Source organism: Carassius auratus, unplaced genomic scaffold, assembly GCF_003368295.1.
Source record: "Carassius auratus strain Wakin unplaced genomic scaffold, ASM336829v1 scaf_tig00023288, whole genome shotgun sequence".
Lineage (NCBI taxonomy): Eukaryota > Metazoa > Chordata > Actinopteri > Cypriniformes > Cyprinidae > Carassius > Carassius auratus.
Window position 1 is genome coordinate 357501 of NW_020525257.1, and position 21892 is coordinate 379392.

The following is a 21892-nucleotide window of genomic DNA, read 5'->3' on the forward strand; positions in this document are numbered from 1 at the left end:
TTGTTGATTGGTCAGGATTACACGGCCACGATCTTCCTCCGTCAGCGCTGGACGGACGAGCGGCTGGTGTTTGATGGGAATAAGAGCTTGAGTCTGGACGGGCGACTGGTGGAGCTGCTGTGGGTCCCAGACACCTTCATAGTGGACTCCAAGAAGTCCTTCCTCCACGACATCACTGTGGAGAACCGACTGATCCGGATCTTTCCCAACGGAACCGTTCTCTATGCGCTCCGGTGAGGAATCACCTGGTCTGATATATATATATAGATGTGAATCAGCTCGAGCTGGACTGATATTTAGTCTGAATTCAGCTAGTATTCTTTATATTTTCATTTACTAACAACAATCATCATCATCATTTAAAATAGCATTATTCTTATTATCAATATATATATATATATATATATATATATATATATATATCAATATATATATATATATATATATATATATATATATATATATATATATATATATATATATATATATATTTTTTTTTTTTTTTTTTTTTTATAATAATAATAAATAGCTAACGTTATTTTTTAACCATGTATTGTTCTAAATTTATTTTTATATTATTAATAAATAATAATTAAAATGAGTAAAAATAATAAATGTAAATAATTAAGTATATGATAACATAAGTAGTAGTTATTATTATTATTATTATTATTGGTATTAACAATAATAATCTTCAATTCAAACTTTGTTAAAAATGAAAACCAATTATAAATCTTATTTAAATATTTAGAGGGGTTTTATTTAGTTGATTTTATTTAAAAAATAATGAATAACAAATAATAATAAATAACAAAACAAATTATATAAATAAATAAATTATATACAATTATTTATTATACGTTTTTATTTTTTACACAATAATATTAATTTATTATTATTATCATTATTTTAGACATATTTATCTCGAATCACAAAAAGAAAAAAATCCCAATTTGTGCAGCTCTACAAACAAGCACAGAAAACCTGGATTGTTTTTAATCACTTGGTTTAATGATGTTTAGATATTTCTACTGGAAAGCAAGACTAAAATAGTGATTACGGATGGGATGTTCTGTGCCTTCTTTACCTTTCATTAAACATCAGAAATGGTGAGAACATGTCAGTGTTTATGAGTGTTTGTGTTTTTTCTCTCTAGGATCACCACGACTGTGGCCTGTAACATGGATCTGACCAAATATCCCATGGACAAACAGACGTGCACCTTACAACTGGAGAGCTGTAAGAAAACACATGCTTTTCCAGCGTTTGCGTCTCCTAGTGTATCTCTGACAACTACCTGATGTTTTTAGGCTCTCGTTTGTGACATCTGTACTCATGTAACTGTTTCATATTTGATGAGAACATTGCACCTGTTCACTTCCCGTGCACTTGTGAACGAAGGAGGCAACACAAGTAATATAATGAAACATTTGCTAAAAAAACACAACATCTACCTCAAGCAGTGCACTGTATTAATGTACTCTAGCTCTAACTGCAATACACGAGACACATTCACATCAAATGTCAATTCAACTGTAAAGTTACACTCACCAGACACTTACTTGCTATCACAAAAGTACATTATTTGCGTGTGCTTTAAAGCCTTTCCAGTGAAACATTTGATTTGTGTGCTGTTCTAACATGTGCTTATTCAGAGCGCGTCCATACACTAAAATACCAGTCAAACAGCACCTGATTATTTAGTTATATTATTTATCATATGCTTGAGCCAATACTGTCAAAAACACACAAGATTTACATAAACACAGTTAAATTGAAAGTAAACAGGTAAGAGAGAAATGGTGCGTGCATCTCTTAAAGAGACAGTACTACACATACTGCAGCTTGTCATTAGTTCACCCCAAAAAATTTATATTCTGTCATTATTTACTCAGTCATGTTGTACCAAACATGTATAAATTTTTATTTATTTTTGTGCTAAACACAAAGTAATTTATATTATAATATATCATCACAAGAATAAATACAAATTAATACATGCACCAAATAGTATCGATAAGTATCGGTAACCAGTATCGGTATCGGTATCGATAAAATATAAATGATACCCATCCCTAGTAGTTTAGTTTCATGGCAGTATATGCAACTGTCCTATGGCTTGACCTCTGACCTCTTAAGGAATGGTAAGGTCAAAGGTCAGGAACTGGCTCATAATGACCTGCTGGAACTACACTGTTATGGACAGTCAAAAGTAGCTCATAAGATGAAATAAATGTGTATTTTAATGACATAAACTAGTTTTAAAGCAATATATCAACTATATATATTATCTATCTATTAGTGTGTGTGTGTGTGTGTGTGTGTGTGTGTGACAGCCGCTAGATTCAGGTCACTTTAGTTTTCCATGGAACCTGATTTGCTTTCGTTAGACACTTAAAGCTGCTTTCTCTCCCTTCTGACTCTCTCTTTCTCTCTTCTGTCGTTCTCTGATCTCCTCGTTCTTCTCTCTCTGTCTGTGAGCTCTGGATGTGGATCTTCTGCTGGTGTTTATATAAGAGTAGGAGCTTCTTTAGTCTCACAGTCTGTCACCCACAAATCTTTCTCTAATGAAACGACGGAGAGCTGCTTTTGAGAGGTTTTTTGGGGAACACTTTAAATGACTTTTTGTCATTTTTTTACAATGAACAATACATTTATTCAACTATTTATTCATCTTTGTCAGTGTTAGTTAATAAAACTACAGTAATTCGTTGTTTGGTCATGTTAGTTCACAGTAAATGCTGAAATTAGCATTGACTAAGATGAATAAATGTTGTAGAAGTATTGTTCATTATTAGTTCATCTAATGTAGTTAACTAATGTTGACTAATGAACCTTACTGTAAAGTGTTAGCATTTTGTTGTTGTTGTTTGCATTATGACATTATTTTCATTACAATTTTCCCCCAAATTGTAATTTTTCTACATGTTTCCAATTAAAATTATTAGCATAGTATTTTACCTAAACATAATATGTAGTTATTTTTCTATAGATTCTCATGAAAATATGATTTATGCAGATTTTGCTAAAAATGATAGTTTTTTATTTTATTTGCAAGCATAATTTTTCATGAAATTATGATTTAAGCACATTTTCTCAAAAAAAAAAAAAAAATCTTTTTCTCAAATGTTTTTTCTCACAATTATATTAATTTATGGTTTGATTGTTTTGCAATTTTTACGTGTATTTTCCATTTGCCAGACCACAACTTAGCTTACCGTGCAGTTCTTTTTCAATTGTTAAATATATATTTTTTATGAAGCAACGATTTAAGCACATTTTGTCCCAAATTAGCCTGATTTTTTTTGCACAAATTTTCCAATAAGAAATATTTGATCTTATATATGAACAAAATGTATAGCTCTTTTGCCATTTTTAATTCAGAAATAATGCTTTTGCCACTGAGATCTTCAGTTGCAGAACACAAATGGCATCTTTTTGAACATTAAACCATCCATGCATCTGACAGACCTTACATGCAATCTGACTTCCTCCAGGGAAGTTTATTTTTGGAGATGTACAGCTTCATGTCGACGTTCAGGTCAAACGCTTCAGAAATTGAGCTCAAATATTTATACGACGTCTGACAGAAGTCGTGAGACCGGCACAATGAAAGATTCCCCGTCTTTGTGCCTGATGGATCATATGCAGACGCGGTGGATTGAGATGTTCAAAGGAGTCTCTTTGAATCATGGCCTTTCATCTAGACGTTATATTCTCGTGAACCACATCAAGACAGAATGTCCCTGCAGTGCAGCATATTGCATGTCTTAATTGCAAAGTCTAAATCACGGTTTACTGTACAGATATATAATGTGAGACCGCAGTGGCTCACAGTGGTGTGTGTGATTAGAAACACTCGGTCACGTGCTGTTCCTGTCCAACACGGATCCACATCACATCTGTCACACAGCGCCACCAAGAGCACACACACTGGTATCACACACCCATACACGTGGAGTCACAACACATCAACAGATGAAATCTAATGCTTAATATCTAATAAGATTTAATTAGACTGCATTCACAATGTGTGCATGACCTGCATTCATCAAATGATCTTCTCTTGTTCATAATAACATCTTAAGAAAATTTCTTGAAATCATTTGATCTGATGTTATAATATTGTGTTTCTATGAAGCTACAAAAACAATGCACTTCTAGTCTTGTGTCTTTGCTAAAGCATTAACATTTACATTTACATTATTGTTTTCACTGAACAAAGCAAGTGTGAGTATTGATTAATATTAAAACAAACACATTAGTGTTCAAAGTTTGGGTTTAAAATTATTCTATCTATCTATCCATCTATAAACATGTGTTCAACCTTGATTATAATCAGAAATGTTTCTTGAGCAGTTAATCATCATATTATTCTGATTTCTGAAGATCATGTGACACAGAAGACTGGAGGAATGATGCTGGAAATACAGCGGAGCATCACAGAAATAAATTACACTTTAACACAGATTCACACAGAAAACGTCTATTTAAACTGTAATAATATTTCACAATTTTACAGCATTTTAGATCAAATCAGTTCAGCCCTGGTGAGCAGAAGAGACTCTTTCAAAAAACATTTACAAATCCTACCAATCCCAAGCTTTTGTACCTTTTTGCCTATTTCAGTATAACACATACAGTATATTGTTCAATTCATAAATTGTCTGTGTATCGTATGATTCAAGAGTAAACTGACCATGCAATGTTGATCTATACGACGAGATATATCTGATTTATTTCCCACGTTTAAAAGTGTGTTTTTACATCTGCTGTTTGTCTGTTCTCAGGGGGTTATAACGTCAATGACGTGATGTTTTACTGGGCGCGTGGGAACGACTCTGTGAGCGGTTTGGACACGCTGAGACTGGCTCAGTACACCATAGAGGATCATTACACCTCAGAATCTGAGGCCGTCTATGAGACCGGTACACAAGACCACAAACACACCACGTGTCTGTGGAGATAATAACACCTGCTTCGTCAGAAATCACCGTATTTCTAGTTTATGGCAGATTATTGCTTTGTGAGTTCAGCAGTGACTCCAGAATAACAATTTGCTCTAATACTTCATTGCCAAGCTAAAACAATAAGCCCACAGATGCTTTCATCGCAGTTACGAGAGTGACTTCTGTTCCGTACACAAATAATGTACTAATAATGATATGTTTGTGACTCCTGAAACTTTACAGTGTGAACTTGGCCATATAAACCACTCCAATAACTTCTTAATCTCTGATTCACTGATAGTCTTAAAAGGTATTTTACTTGGATGGACAGCATTAATGTTTTATATCGCTTCTTTGAAGGAAATTATCCCAAGCTGATCTTTCATTTCGAGCTGAAGAGGAGCATCCTGTACTTCATCCTGGAGACGTACGTGCCATCCAGTCTGCTGGTGGTGCTGTCCTGGGTCTCTTTCTGGATCAGCCAATCGTCCGTCCCCGCTCGCATCTGCATAGGTACGGTAATGCATTTCACTGGCTGTGCTCTTTATATTTAAGAAGAATAAAATATGTTGAGAGATGCTCAAACTAGACTAGAAAATCAAGTTTCTGAGTCTGATCTTTCATGTTTGATATTGCAAAGCTGCTTGATTTAAGGCTATCTGTGGCATAAAGTACTATACAAATAAACATGACTTTACTAGTGAGCTACAGAGCTCTGCAAACATCCACATTGCTGTAATCAGATGTGTTTTTAACTGCTGCTTTCACAGATCACATATCAGTTTTTGTTGTGTGTATTTTATCTATTGAGAGGAAAGCATGCAGCTTATATTTACATATTCATCTAAACGCCACTCTGCAGCTTCAGGTTTGGCTGTGATTGCTCTCTTCTCTTGAATTGCTCGACTAATTGTTTCAGCACTATTCAGAACTGGGCAGACAGGTGTCTCAGGTGACTGTGTGTGTCTTATTGGTGTGTATTACAGGTGTGACGACTGTCCTGACGATGACCACACTGATGATGGGTGCACGGACGTCTCTGCCCAACGCCAACTGCTTCATCAAGGCCATCGACGTGTACCTGGGCATCTGCTTCAGCTTCATCTTTGGAGCGCTGATAGAGTACGCTGTGGCACACTTCTGCACGCTTCATCACCCAGACTGCAACAGCGCACTAATGGTAAGAGAGGAACAACCTCATCATCATCATCATCATCATCATCATTGTGTGTTCATCATCGTCTGTGCTGTTCTCTAAGGTAAGCATCATTATTGCTCATACTTTGAGTCTTAAAGGGATTGCGCACCCAAAAAAGAAACTTCACTGAATTTACTGTCCTTCAGGCTATACAAGACGCAGATTACTTTTTTACTTCAGTAGAACAATAAAGATGATTTTTAGCTGAAACCATGAGTCTAGGCGATTCAGAAAATGCAAGTCTTTGGTTGTCCATCTTTGAGAATAAAAAAAGCATATCAAGAAATGCTAAATGAATCCCAGTGCCTCCTGATGATATAGTGAGGTCTTATGAAGCAAAACGATCAGTCTGTGCAAGAAACTGATCATTATTTATATTATTATTATCTGTAATCCAGAGCTTCAGGCGAAGGCTGAAATCTGATTCTTTCCCACAAACTGTTTCTTTCAGACAGTTCGTTTCATTGAATTCACTAATTTGTTTACATAATCATCCAATGACGTCATGTATGCGTTATTATATTATTAAAGCACCCAATTGTAATGTGAAACTCAATTGTTCTACATGTCTAAAACATATAAAGTAAATAAACCCGTCTTTGTCAGCTCATATTTTTACGTAAACAATGAGAAACCATAAAAACTTTTATTTAGCCCCTTTATTTAAGTTTTTGGTTCACACATGCTCAAAACAGCAGCTCGTCAGTTCAGCTAGTTCACTAAAAAGAATCAGTTCAAAAGAATGATTCGTTCATGAACCGGACATCACTCCAGACACGAGTGCCTGAGTCTCTGGATTACAGATAATGATACTGTAAATAATTTTCAATTTCTTGCACTTACAAATCATTTATTTTTAAAAGACCTTAATATATGGTCAGGAGCCACGGGGATTCATTTTGTGTTCATTATATTCTTAAAAATGGGCAGCCACTAACTTGCATTTTTTGAATCAGCAAGGACCTCGGTTTCAGTTAAAAATCTTCTTTACTGTTCTACTAAAGAAAAAAGTCACTTATATCTAGGATGGCCTGAGGGTGATTAAATTAAGATTTTTGGTAAATTATCCCTTTAATGTGACTTTTGCATGGGTAAGAACCACTCACAAATTCTTAAATCATCATTGTAATCATTTATTGTTGATATCATCTCATCATACTTTTGGTCTTATTGATATCCATGTTGAATTTCATTCCTCATCTTCTCTCGTCTCTCTTGTCAGTACGGTCATCACATGCACGAGTGTGAGGAGGAGATGAATGGCATCGTCACCACCATCGCCAGCAATTCTTTACGGCTAAAGCGGCGCAAAGAATCTCCGGCACCCACACCCCCCACCGGCGGAGAGCCTGACCTCGCACCCTCCAGCCCGACCCCCAGCGAACCCAAGACTGCCGAGGCCCCAGCTGAGCTCTTTAGCCGCTGTGCCAAAAACATCTCCGTCCTGAGGAAGATCCTGAAATCCATTAACTGCTGTCATGTGGAAAACCCACATTATATAGACAACTACTCAAGGTTAACCTTCCCGCTGTCGTTCGTCATCGTTAATCTGCTCTACTGGACCTACTACCTGTACTTTTAACCAACACATCATGTTGAATCATTTCTGTGTGTTAGTAAGTATGATATTATACGTATGCGCATGTCTCTGGAAGACCAGTAGAGAATCAACAGAGAAGGAGAATTATTAGGGTTGTACCGATATCAAATCTTTCAGCCAATAACTGTAGCCAATATTTGATATTTGCCAATACTGAGAGGGATCATTCAGAATAATATCTGCCGCTACCAATAGTGATTATTCAGAATAATATCTACAGAAACCAAATAGTCAGAATAATATCTGCCGATACCAATAGTGATTATTTAGAATAATATCTACAGAAACCAATTTTTCAGAATAATATCTGCCGATACCAATAGTGATTATTCAGAATAATATCTACAGAAACCAATTATTCAGAATAATATCTGCCGATACCGATAGTGATTATTAAAAATATATATATCTGCCAGTACAGAGTGCCGATTATTCATAATGACATCTGCCGATGCCAATAGTGATTATTCAGAATAATATCTGCAAATAACGATTGCTGATTATTCAGAATGATATGTGTTGATACCAATTATTCATAATAATATGTACCGATATTATTATGCAGAATATCTGCCGATATCGGTAGCAGATTATTTAGATTGATATCTGCCGATACCTATAGCAGATTATTCACCATGATCTCTTCCTTTATGATTATTCAGAATATCTGGTGATACTAATAGCGGATTATTCAGAATGTTATATGCCGATACGATTATTTAGAATTATATCTAATGCAATGCAACTAACAGATACAGATACTGACAGCCAATTATATCTGCTGATACCGATACAAATACTGATACCGATTATTTAGAATGATATCTGCTAATACTACAGATCTATAATTATAATTTGTGCTATAATCTCCATTACCACATTTATCATATTACTTACAATGGCAGAAAACAGCGCAGCACATAGAAGCAGAATTGTCAACTTTTTGAATTATTCACTAAATCCCTGTTATTGCCATTCTTGCAGTGGATTACTTTTCTAGGTGGATAAAACTAGGAACATAATTCCTGTGAGTCGCTTATTCTGCATGGAAAATGTCCTGTCTGTTTATTGTGTAAATTTGGCGTGTTTACCAGCTTTAATGTGCTACAGATGCCGTTGACAAAGATTACCTTGCATTGGACACAACCTGTAAAATAGTGTGGAGACGTGTTAAGTATATGTAGTGCCTCATATATGCATCTCAGTAATAGAGTCCGCATCAGGTTTGGCGTTTGTTGTTGCTGATGGTTGATATTTGACCCTGGATCTCCACAGTGATTACCATGATTAAATCCTCTGAATAACTAAAGATAAACTGAGGAAAATGCATGTGAATTTTACAATCAGATTATTGGAAATCTGAGTTTGGCTTCACATGTGGCTGAGGAGGATGACCAGAGTAGATCTTAAAATCAACATTAAATAAAAAGTCAGTAAACTTTTCCATTGAAATCATCTCAGCTGTGGACTATTAGATATTGCTTATCTTAAAGGGGTCATCGGATGCAAAATTCACTTTTACATGTTGTTTGAACATAAATGTGTGTTGGCAGTGTTTTTACACATCCACCCTATAATGATAAAATTTAATCAAACTTTCTGAAATAATGGCCATAATTTAATACTGATAAATGTTATGTAATAGAGGTTACAGCAATAATAACAAATAATGATAGTTTTTATAAAGAACCATCATTGCTGGAACTTTGTTGACTTTTACATCCCCAAATGCTAGCTTTTATCACAAGAGCAAAAAACAAGGAGAATTTTAGTATTTGAAGGTGTGTGAATGTGATTGTTAGAAACTGTCAGTTTTTTCATCATTTATGTGCATTTCTGTGTGTGAGTGTTGATCATCATTGGCTGGGAGTCGTTGAAACAGTACAATGCAGTAAAATATTATCAAAAGGGCCTAACAAGTTGATATCCTAAAGGTTTAGTTAGTTTGAAGAGGAAACCAATGTTGTTTACTCACCCTCGCATCCACTGAAAACCTGCATGACTGTTCGAATCTCATTTCCATTTGCAGTCAATTCAAATATGACAGCAGGTTTTACATATTCTGTGTCTTGTCCTTGATGTCAGGGCTGAAGTAATTGGATGATATTATCAACAACATCGACAATTAAATATTTTTGTTGTGGAATTTGATCTCATGACCTAATATAAGGGCAGTAATAATAATGCAATTCAACTAGTGTGCTGCTGTAGTTCATCAGTTAAATAGAAGAAGACACTTGTGAGACGTGCAGTTGAAAAGTAAAAAGTAGAGTGTGGAAATATTTTACAAACCTGCAAACAAAAAAATGCTGTAATGTATGAAGGCCACAAGTTTTTTTTTTGCATTCTTCACTTGGGAGTAAAAATTTATTTTATATACACAAGCAGTACTGCATTTTTAGTTGAGAGCGTTATTTAGATGAATATGTAAATAAATACTGTGCATTTCCTTTCCATAACAAAATTAAAAATGCACAGCAAAAATGACAGCCATGAGAAAGCAGCGGTTAAGAAAGCATCTGATTTGTAGTGCACATTTATTGTTTATTTGACAAATAAACAATAAACATGCACTACAATCAGATGCTTTCTTAACCGCTGCTTTCTCATGGCTGTCATTTTTGCTGTGCATTTTTTATCAAGTGTGTTGCAGCCCTAGTTGGCATTAAATCAGGCACAACATGTCATTTTTGAATTCTGCACAAGTGTGAATGAGATTGAAGCGCTGCTGGATACATGAGGGCTAGTAAATAGTGATATTTAGGTGAACTGTCCCTTTAAGCACACCAACTCCTCTCCTTTAGTCCATCACAGTCTGTTTTCCTTCACTCATGTCTGTGTTTTACACACTGTAATGCCTCTAAAGTGTCTTCCTCGCGTATGTGTAGTTCTCGAGTTTAAAGTAGCGGTGTTAAGGGCAGACGGAAGCCATCGCTCCCCATTTATTGCATCCATAAATCCTCCGGTCTCGGCCACTTTCTTGCACATTACGGGATCAGTGGATCGCAGGGGCCGTTTAAACTCTTTATGGACTTGGCTTTAATGACTCGGAGGTGTATGTGGACTCTAAGGGATGGATACAGACCGAACCAAAGGCCACGGACTGCATGTGTGACTGATGCTAAACTATCTGGAATACATTGAATTTCTTAAATCTGCGATTTAAAGCGCTAGTCGGGTGGATAACGGCCCATGCTAAACTGGATTGAACACTTTGGATTATGGTTTCAACAATAGTATTAAACTGATGGATTATATTAAATTACACTTTTGTTTGGTTTAAAACAGGTGAAATAAGCACAGACAGTGCCCTACTATTTCCCACTTCTGACATGATCCCGATCTCTTTTCTAAGCTGTGAATGCTCATCTTTTATTTACAATTGGGTTTGTATTAGTATTTAATGTAATGATCAGATGAATGGATGGATTTGCCGTTCTGTTTTTCATTTGAGATTGTTGATGTTCAAATGGATCTGCCTTTTTAGTGACTTTTATTTGGCTTCATTTAGATGTTTTGAGGGCATGCAATCAGATCCTTAATTTCACTTCGAATGCCTTCCGTTCAAAATATAAACCTACAAAGTGCTTGATTTTCAATTTAATGCATGTTTCTTATCACTTTAAGATAATATTTAGTGTAATAACACATTATTATTGACATGTAAATTTATATTTATGGGACTTCTTTGTGTTTATATTTATGGGACTTCTTCTATTCTAGGTTGTTTTTAATTTGCCAAATTGAGAATTAATGCAATAACTAGGCATTTACTGTATATGCTATAGGCGCATTGCCTTTAACTAAAGCTAAAAACATTGTAAAAAGAAAAAATAATTTAATTACTTGAAAAAGTAAAATAAAAATAAATTTATTTCAGCACATTTTTCATTTTCATTTAGTTTTTGACTTACCTTGATGTCCTAAAATAACTCAAATAAAAATAAAATGTAATAAAATAAACAAAAACTGTAGATACAAAACAATAAAACAATCTATAAAATTAATAAAATTTAGCTAAAATAAAAACTAAACATAAAAATTAATTCTGAATATTATTAAAAATATAATAGTATCTCATTGATACTAAAATAACACTGATGCATATTTAGAATTAATTTAATGATTCCCATTGTATGAGACGTCAATTTAGATTTTATTAGCATCCCTGTAAGGTTTAATGATATTTACACCAATATTAGAACACATTTTATGTGAAATCTTCATGCACTTCATGATTATTTGATAAATAATCTCTGTTCCAGTGAATAAGACATTGAGAGACTAATGATAACAGTGCCAAAGACTTCATTATATCTAGAAGTCCACCTAAAACAGACCACAAGTAGCTCATCAATAACCTGTTTGTTTAGCTCTTCTATTACAATTCTAACCTGCAAACTGACTCGTATTTGATGACAAAGCTGTCCTTGTTTTGGGTTACTCTCCCATTATTTATATAGTTCCCTTCAGTTCCCATTAAAGATGATGGAGCGGAATTAAAGAACAACTGTAAAATATTGCATGTTTACTTGATGTGTACTTACTGTAAGCTTATACTAATAATGACACTAACAATAATAATTCAAATAAAAAATACATACATAAGAGTCTGTGAGTGATGTTTTACTTCCTGATGAAAGTGTGGCTCAATAATGGATGAAAGTTGCACATACAATAATAATTAAAGATCATACACCTCTGTGTCACGGTCAGGAGAAGATCTTGACAGCGCTATAATAAGCTCGTCTTCATATTTTAACAAGTACACGAGAAGAAAAAGCAAGTCTTTAAGTGGCTCTATTCAGATGAATATTAAACCCCTTAAACAACCAGAAAACTATTTATTTTGTGCGTCAGTCATCGTTGAGCAAAAAATGCTTGCACTTTGTATGAATATACACGAACGCTTAATTCGACAAATTATCTGAGTGTTTGTTCAGAGTGCCTCTAGCAATTGTTCGTTTGCTTTTATTCTTCATCAAGCTTGAAGTGGGCAGCAGTTTATTGTGTGATGATGATATTCATTTTCTCAAGCCTTTGTTTGTGATTTCAACATTGCATTACAGTTTCATGGCAGTATATGCAGCTGACCTACGGCTTGACCTCTGACCTCTTCAGGAATGGTAAGGTCAAAGGTCAGGAACTGGCTCATAAGCACATGCTGGAGCTACACTGTTATTATGTACAGTCAAAAGTAGAACATAAGATTAAATGAATGTATTTTAATGAAATAAACTAGTTTTAAAGCAACTTTAGTGTGTGTGTGTGTGTGTGTGTGTGTCTGTCTGTGTGTGTGTGTGTGTGTGTGTGTGTGTGTGTGTTTGTATCAGTGTACTGTAATGGGATGAACATGACTGCAGATTCTCTCATTAGGCCTAATTAAACACTAACAGATTGAATAACCATCCAGACTGAGCAGAAACTCTTCAGTGTTGATATTTATTGATGTCCTAATTACATTGTAGACAAACATCACCTGAAGAATCATTCCTCTACTGGATTTTAATTATGAATCTGTCAGTGAGCGTCGCTGAAATGAATAAAGACAGATGAAACTGATGGTGTTTTTCATTAATGTGGGGTGGGACTGTTCTTTCATTACTCTGGGGTTTAGCTGTACAGAGAATATGGAAAGCAGCTCTTTTCTTTTTATCAGAAATAATAACACATACAGTGGGGATCGAAAGTTTGGGCACCCCTTGCAGAATCTGTGAAAATATGAGTAATTTTCAAAAAATAAGAGAGATCATATTAAATGCATGTTATTTTTTATTTAGTACTGTCCTGAGTAAGATATTGTACATAAAAGATATTAACATTTAGTCCACAAGACAAAAGAATTGCTGAAATTATTAAAATAACCCCACTCAAAAGTTTGGGAACCCTTGGTTCTTAATACTGTGTTCTGTTACCTGATGATCTTCGACTGTCTTTCTGTTTTGTGATGGTTGTGCATGAGTCCCTTGTTTGTTCTGAACAGTTAAACTGAGCAGCGTTCTTCAGAAAAATCCTCCAGCTCCTGCAGATTCTTCAGTTTTCCAGCATCTTTTGTGTATTTGAACCCTTTCCAGCAGTGACTGTATGATTTTGAGATGCATCTTATCACACTGAGGACATTTGAGGGACTCAAACACAACTATTTAAAAAGATTCAAACATTCACTGATGCTCCAGAAGGAAACAAGATGCATTAAGAGCTGGGGGGTGAAAACTCAGATTTTCAGATTTTTCTGAAGAACGCTGCTCAGTTTAACTGTTCAGAACAAACAAGGGACTCATGCACAACCATCACAAAACAGAAAGACAGTCGAGGATCATCAGGCAACAGAACACAGTACTAAGAACCAAGGGTTCCCAAACTTTTGAATGGGGTTATTTTAATAATTTCAGCATTTTTTTTGTCTTGTGGAATAAATGTTAAAATATTTTATGTACAATATCTTACTCAGGACAGTACTAAATAAAAAATAACATGCATTTAGTATGATCTCTCTTATTTTTTGAAAATTACTCATATTTTCACAGATTCTGCAAGGGGTGCCCAAACTTTCGATCCCCACTGTATATACATTTATTATTATTATTTTGCAAGATACTGCTTATCATTTTCAAACAATTTCACACAATTAATAAAAAAAGCATTCTTAAATTAAACTGAAAAATAGAAAAAAATATATATAAAATAAAAAAAAATGAAATTTGTGTAATTTGAATGTAACATTGCTAACTAAAAGTAATATATATATATATATATATATATATATATATATATATATATATATATATATATATATATATATATATATATTATTAATATTATTATCATTAACTAAAATGAAAAAATAAAATAAAATAGCATGAAACGAAATTAGATAAAAACTTAAACCAAACAAAATTTATTAAATAAAAATAGTATGAATAAGTATCATGTAAAAAGTAAAGTTGACCTGTTTGTTTTCTGATTGGTTTTGCACGTCTGATGATAGCAGCAGATCATGTTTAGTCTGTTCAGATCACTGTGGGACAAAATGAAAGGCAGCTAAAGCGCTTAAATGTGTTTCTGGACGGCAGTCAGGTCAGGAAATGAAATCAGCAGATAATTAACCTCAGTAACACAGACGCATTCATCCAGACTGAGTGTTTGCTGCGGCCGGCAGGTGGCGCTGTTCACTCAGGCTTCAGTGAAGCGGTTATGAAACATGATTGTACTGTACATGCTGCAGTCACTCGGACGATGAGAAACACCACAAAAAAACATCCCTCAACATTTTAAGCTGCTTAAACGCCGTGTTTGGATTATTGGACACATGTGTGTGGATTATGAAGCGTATGCCTCAGGATCCAGCTGTGCTGCTGTTTCAAACACCTGAAGATGCAGATTCACTCATCATACTGAGAAATGACCACGTGACTGCTGCACTGTGCATGGGTCAATGATTATAATAATATCAACAACAATAATTATATATTGATTATATTAACGAATTAATGAATTAATAATAATATAAATAACACTTTGATTTTAAATAATAATACTACTAATAATAATATTTCAGCATTAAATGATGAAATGATCATGATAATAATAATATTATAACATAATGTATAAAATAATACAATAATATTGATATTTATAAAAATAATAATAACATTTTAATGATTTAATTAATCAAACTTTCAGCTTTCTTTTGACTAGACTTGACTTTTTTTTTTTTTTGCCAGACTATTGTTTAATACTGCGACCTTTTGGTGACCTCTCATACTGTCTGCATGGTTTGACCTTTGACCTCTTGTGGTCGTTGTGCTTCAATAGAGATTCTCACCAAGGCTGCATTTATTTAATTAAAAATACAGTAAAATTGGGAAATATTATTATAATTTTAACAGTTTTCTGTGTGAATCTGTGTTAAAGTGTGATGTATTTCTGTGATGCTCCGCTGTACTTTCAGCATCATTCCTCAAGTCTTCAGTGTCACATGATCTTCAGAAATCAGAATAATATGATCATTTACTGCTCAAGAAACATGTCTGTGTCTTTAGATGGTACTTTCTAAATCATGCTGTATTGCTGCATTTATTCTGCTAAAATCAATAACTATTTATATAGTTTTACATGTTCCCGCCCCTAAACCTCATGAAAAAACCACACAAGCTCTGATTGGGTGCTTGAAAATTCCTCCCGTTTAAATGGGCGGTTCTTAAAGCTCATTAAATATTCAGCTCTTTCACACATGTACAGTATAAACACATGAGACCGGAAGGAGTGTGATTGTGTTCACTTTGCTGGAGGCACAGCGAGGAACATCTCTACAGTCAGTGATTTAGTTTGAGATGTTCATCTGAATTCAGAGCAGCTCTGGAGATGTGTAATAGATGTTTAGTAATAGATGTGAGTATACTCTTCCATCTGAACATCCAGTAATTCACAGAGCGGAAGCACCGCATGAGTATTTTAAAAGTGACTGAGGAAACCAGACGGACAGATTAAATATTTATAGATGAAGGCAAACTGGTGTTATAGTTTATCAGCACTTACTCATGTTGTGTAAATCACAAGCAAAGCCTCCGGTCCGAGACCTAGTGAGTGCCCTACATATAGGGGCAGGCCGGCCCACCATCCACCAAGCATGCAGTCATCACCTAATTCAGACTATAAGTCGCACCTTAGTATAAGTCGCATCAGTCCAAAAATACGTCATGACGAGGAAAAAAATAAATCGCACTGGATTGTAAGTCGCATTTATTTAGAACCAAGAACCAAGAGAGAACATTACCGTCTCCAGCCGCGAGAGGGCGCTCTATGTCTTCAGTGGTAGACTACAGGAGCACTGAGCAGCATAGAGCGCCCTCTCGCGGCTGTAGACGGTAATGTTTTCTATTGGTTCTTTTCTCTCGGTTGATATCAAATTAATTTTGATAAATAAGTTGCACCTGACTATAAGTCGCAGGACCAGCCAAACTATGAAAAAAAAAGTGCGACTTATAGTCCGGAAAATAAAGTAAATATGGAACATGAGAGGAGAAAGAGTTACTTGTTAGGGATGGTGTTAGGAAGTAATATTCAGGTTGCTACATTTGTAATGATTACAGTAGTTAAAACAGCTAAACTTCAACATTTTAGCTGTAAAATGCCACATGCAGTAGCTAATATTAAGAAATATTTTGTGCTTTTACTTTTAAAAATGTTGGTAACATCATGACGAGGTTATAACTGTTACTGTTATAACAGCATATTATATAATCTATTCCATGCTATCTTGGAATAAAACCTGTTTTTTTTTTTTTTTTATCCATTTCATAATTTGTTTATTCAGGTTGAGTTTAGACCAAGAGCAGAGAAAGACACTCACTCCAGTTCAACTTTAAATTACTTTTAAGCACCCCAAGTAAGATTTTTTTTTTTTTTTTTTTTTGTCAATCCACCCTCAGAAGAAGACAAAATACCTGACAGGACAGAGAGTGTATAAGTTGAGTGTTTAAATCAACAGTACACAAAGATAGCGCAGACAGACTGTTGTCGAATTTCCGCTTTGGGCCAGGTTTTATTCCCAGTTCGTCTCTGTCCACGAACATAACCAGGTGAGCAGACCACTCTCTCACTATTTGATTGCTCTAGTCTTTATCCACTCATCATCATCATCATCATCCACCAATCAGAACACACGAGAACTCTTTGACCACAGCTGCTGTGCTTCAAAAGCTCTTGCAGCAGCTCAACACTGGTTTTCTCTGAGGTGGTCGGATCACATCAGATTGTGGTTAATCTTGCAGATCATGACTTATATCTACTCTTCATCTCCCTGCAGTTTGGTAATATAAAGATTCCTCCTTTGAACTCCCACCTCTTCTGTGGGTTTTATTGTTCTGGGTCTGAATTTTGGCTCCTGGGGTCTCAAAAAAGAAACATTTTCAATCTCCAAGGTGAACGTTATGACAACACACTCTTAGAAAAAAGGGTTCATTGGGGTTCTATATAGAACCAAAGGGTTCTTTACTCAACTCCAAAGAACCTTTTATGCTAAAAAGGTTCTATAATGACAAGAAAGAACTCTTTTGGCACAAAGGTTATTTAGATTATTTTTTATTCATATATTACATTATTCTGCAACATTTTGTATTTGTAATTAAATTATTGTTTTTAGTAACTTGATATCACATTTTAATCATGCTGATTTTTGGAGAAAAACTGAAATGGCACTCTTTGTGTGATATTGATTAACTACATAAAATGAAATATAAAAATTTTCTAACCCCCATATCTTGAATTTTGTGATCATTCACATGCATTCATAAATGCATTTGAATACACCGAATAATGCAGTGAAACAACGCACTCAAAATGCACATGCGCACTAGTATGACTTCATCATGTAACTTTACATTAGCCTAGATGCCTGCAGTTTTTAGGCACGATTTGTTTAGTTTTTGAATATACTTGATACTGTTAAAAGGCACATCATTAAAACAAAAAATACAAATTAACATATCACACCTAAACACGCTTGGAAAACGTAATTAGAACTAGCTACTAAATTAGTTAAAAATGCCTATCCATATAGAGCTATGATTCACGAACCCCAAACTGACTCAAATGATTCGCGAACCGCTTTGAACTCCCGAACGGACTCAAATGATTCGCGATCCCGGTCCGAACTCCCGAACTGACTCAAATGATTCGCGATTCCCAAACTGAGTCAAATGATTCGCGATCCCGCTACGAACTCTCGAACTGATTCAAATGATTCGCGATCCCCAAACTGACTCAAATGATTCGCGAACCCGCTTTGAACTCCCAAACTGACTCAAATGATTCGCGAACTCTCGAATTCGCGAACTCTCGAACTGACTCAAATGATTCGCGAACCCGCTCCGAACTCCCGAACTGACTCAAATGATACGCGATCCCGCTACGAACTCCCGAATTGATTCAAATGATTCGCGATCCCCAAACTGACTCAAATGATTCGCGAACCCGCTTTGAACTCCCGAACTGACTCAAATGATTCGCGAACCCGCTCCGAACTCCCGAACTGACTCAAATGATTCGCGATCCCGCTCCGAACTCCCAAACTAGTTCAAATGATTCACGCTCCATACTCCATACATAAGTTAAATTAACTTTAACTTATACCTTTTACATGAACTCTTCAAACTTTATTTTTATATTTACACCATTTATTTTCCACTGGCACAATGTGTTATCTATGATTTAACTTGTAGGCTATATGTTCATTGATGAAATATGGTAAATATTCTGGTAATTCTGTGTTGTTAAAGTTCAGCTCTGAAAAATAAAAGATGAATCATGAATAAAGCTGTTGGTGTGAAGCAATAATTTGTGTTATTGAATATATAATAAAATAATAGTACTTTTAAAATTACATTTCTAAACTGAATAGTGTCACTTTTAACTTGTTCATATTACCTTTAGTAGTATAACTTGGGCAAAAATATGAAGTACTGGCACAACTTAATTATAACCACGCATGCTTTTTAATGCTTTTGTAAATGTTTTAGTAGTATTTTAAAATAATTGCCTTTTCTATTTTTCTTTCTTTACTGTTTTTTTAGGTATGAAGCTGAGAAGTCTGCACAGGCCCACGAATAATACCATTTCATCCTGTTCTGTTCAAGTATTTTTGTATTAACACTTTCTATGAAGCCCATATTATACATTATAAGGATATTCTTAAAGTATTATAAGGAATGCATTATAATACAACGTATAATATGTTGGATCATCTCATGAATGGTTTAATATATTTACTTATTTGTGGTTATAGCTTTTAAGAGTATGATTATTTATAAAACAATGAACACGTTGCATCCACTTTTACAATGGATTACGGTATATTTCTCATAGTTATAATGTATTATAAGTCTTATATCTTGCCATTTTTCTGATGCTACTTTACTTAAAGCGTTCATAGACCACTTATAAGTAGTAGTAGTAATAATAATCATAAATTTAAAAAATGTTTTCACTCAAACAGCCATAAGATCAGATATCAGATCAGAAGAATTTGTAATAAGACACATTTGCTTTGAACTTTTTTTTTTTTTTTTTTTTTTTTTTTTTTGCAATATCAGTTTGATTATTTTGATGGTACCCCTTAGACAGCTGTTGAGTAACTCTGCAACGATATCAACTAGCGGTCATTAGAGTATTAGTATGTAACTGTAGTACTGTAGTATGTACTGTAAATATATGATAACACTTTATTTTGATGGTCAACCAACAGATAAACTGACATACAGTAGGTGTCTTTGCAAGTACGTCAACTTATTCTACCATACTAGATTCTACCATTCTTGAGCATACTGATACTCTAATGAGAGATAGTTGGAATGTAGTGGCAAAGTTGCTTATAATCGATTGATTAAGGGGACCATCAAAATAAAATGTAACCACATAAAGAGTATTAAGCTCACATCAATTAACTTTAGCTCCAAAGGAAATACTCAAGTAACACTCAACATCTAACCACTCACAAGCTGTAATAAGATACTGTGCAGATCTTTAATAAACAATGTCGAGATAGGATACAGTCCGTTATACTGTAAATTAAGTAGATTGAATATGGTGTTCATTGTGTTATAAATAATCATACTCTTAAACTTATAACCATGATGAATAATATTATGTATTGTATTATGATGTATTATAATTGTTATGAATATTCATGAGTTGATATAACATATAATATGTTTTTTTTTTATAATATATTATGCATTCATTATAATGCCTTAAGAGTACCCTTATAATGTATTATAAATATGGGCTTCATAGAAAGTGTTACCGTATTTTTATCCAGTTTTTATCTTGTTTTGTTTTATTTCGTTTTACCCAATAAAAAAAAAAAATTGATTTAGAGATTCTGAGTTGAAGTCATTTTCTTCACGTTTGAAATATTTTAACATGTAATTTAAAATGTATTAAGCACCAATTTTTTAGGTAAATAAAACATTTTAATTTAGAGTTTTATTGCATATTAGCACATTAACTTTATCCAGAGGAATTAATAAAGAAATATAAATGGGGCCCAGTTCTGACCCACTGCGGTCCCACTAAAACCCCATATAAGGGCCATTTGTGGGTCTAGTGTAATAACCCATCTGGGCCCCATAAGGGTTTTGTATGTGGCCCACCTTGGCCCCAGTTATTAGAACCCATTTGGGACTCCTTTGAACTCCCAAACAGACTCAAATGATTCGCGATCCCGCTTTGAACTCCCGAACTGACTCAAATGATTCGCAAACCCGCTACGAACTCCCGAACAAACTCAAATGATTCGCGATCCCCAAACTGACTCAAATGATTCGCGATCCCGATTTGAACTCCCGAACTGACTCAAATGATTCGCGCACCCGCTATGAACTCCCGAACAGACTCAAATGATTCGCGATCCCCAAACTGACTCAAATGATTCGCGAACCCGCTTTGAACTCCCGAACTGACTCAAATGATTCGCGAACCCGCTACGAACTCCCGAACAGACTCAAATGATTCGCGATCCCCAAACTGACTCAAATGATTCGCGATCCCGCTTTGAACTCCCGAACTGACTCAAATGATTCGCGCACCCGCTATGAACTCCCGAACAGACTCAAATGATTCGCGATCCCCAAACTGACTCAAATGATTCGCGAACCCGCTTTGAACTCCCGAACTGACTCAAATGATTCGCGAACCCGCTACGAACTCCCGAACAGACTCAAATGATTCGTGATTCCAATGATTCGTGATCCCCAAAATGACTCAAATGATTCGCGAACCCGCTTTGAACTCCCGAACTGACTCAAATGATTCGCGAACCCACTACGAACTCCCAAACTGGTTCAAATGATTCACGTTCCATACTCTGAACTCCGAAAATGACTCAAATGATTCACAATCTGAAGTTTCCATCCAAATCAAATGACACTGCCAGCGCTACTATTGACTTAGTTCTCTAATTTAATAACATTTACTGAAATTAAGGTACGAAAAGTATGTTGTTATCAAATAAAATATGAATATTTCCATTCCGAACTACTTTTCACGTCGAAACATCCACGATCACTCTCTCACTATTTGATTGCTCTGGTCTTTATCCACTCATCATCATCATCATCCACCAATCAGAGCACACAAGAACTCTTT

General features: G+C 34.9%; 1 pseudogene; it reads left to right on the top strand.

The window, feature by feature from the left end:
• Positions 1-8147, top strand: part of LOC113077849 (gamma-aminobutyric acid receptor subunit pi-like) — a 35951-nt pseudogene extending 27804 nt beyond the window's left edge.
• Positions 8148-21892: the final 13745 nt, after the last annotated feature.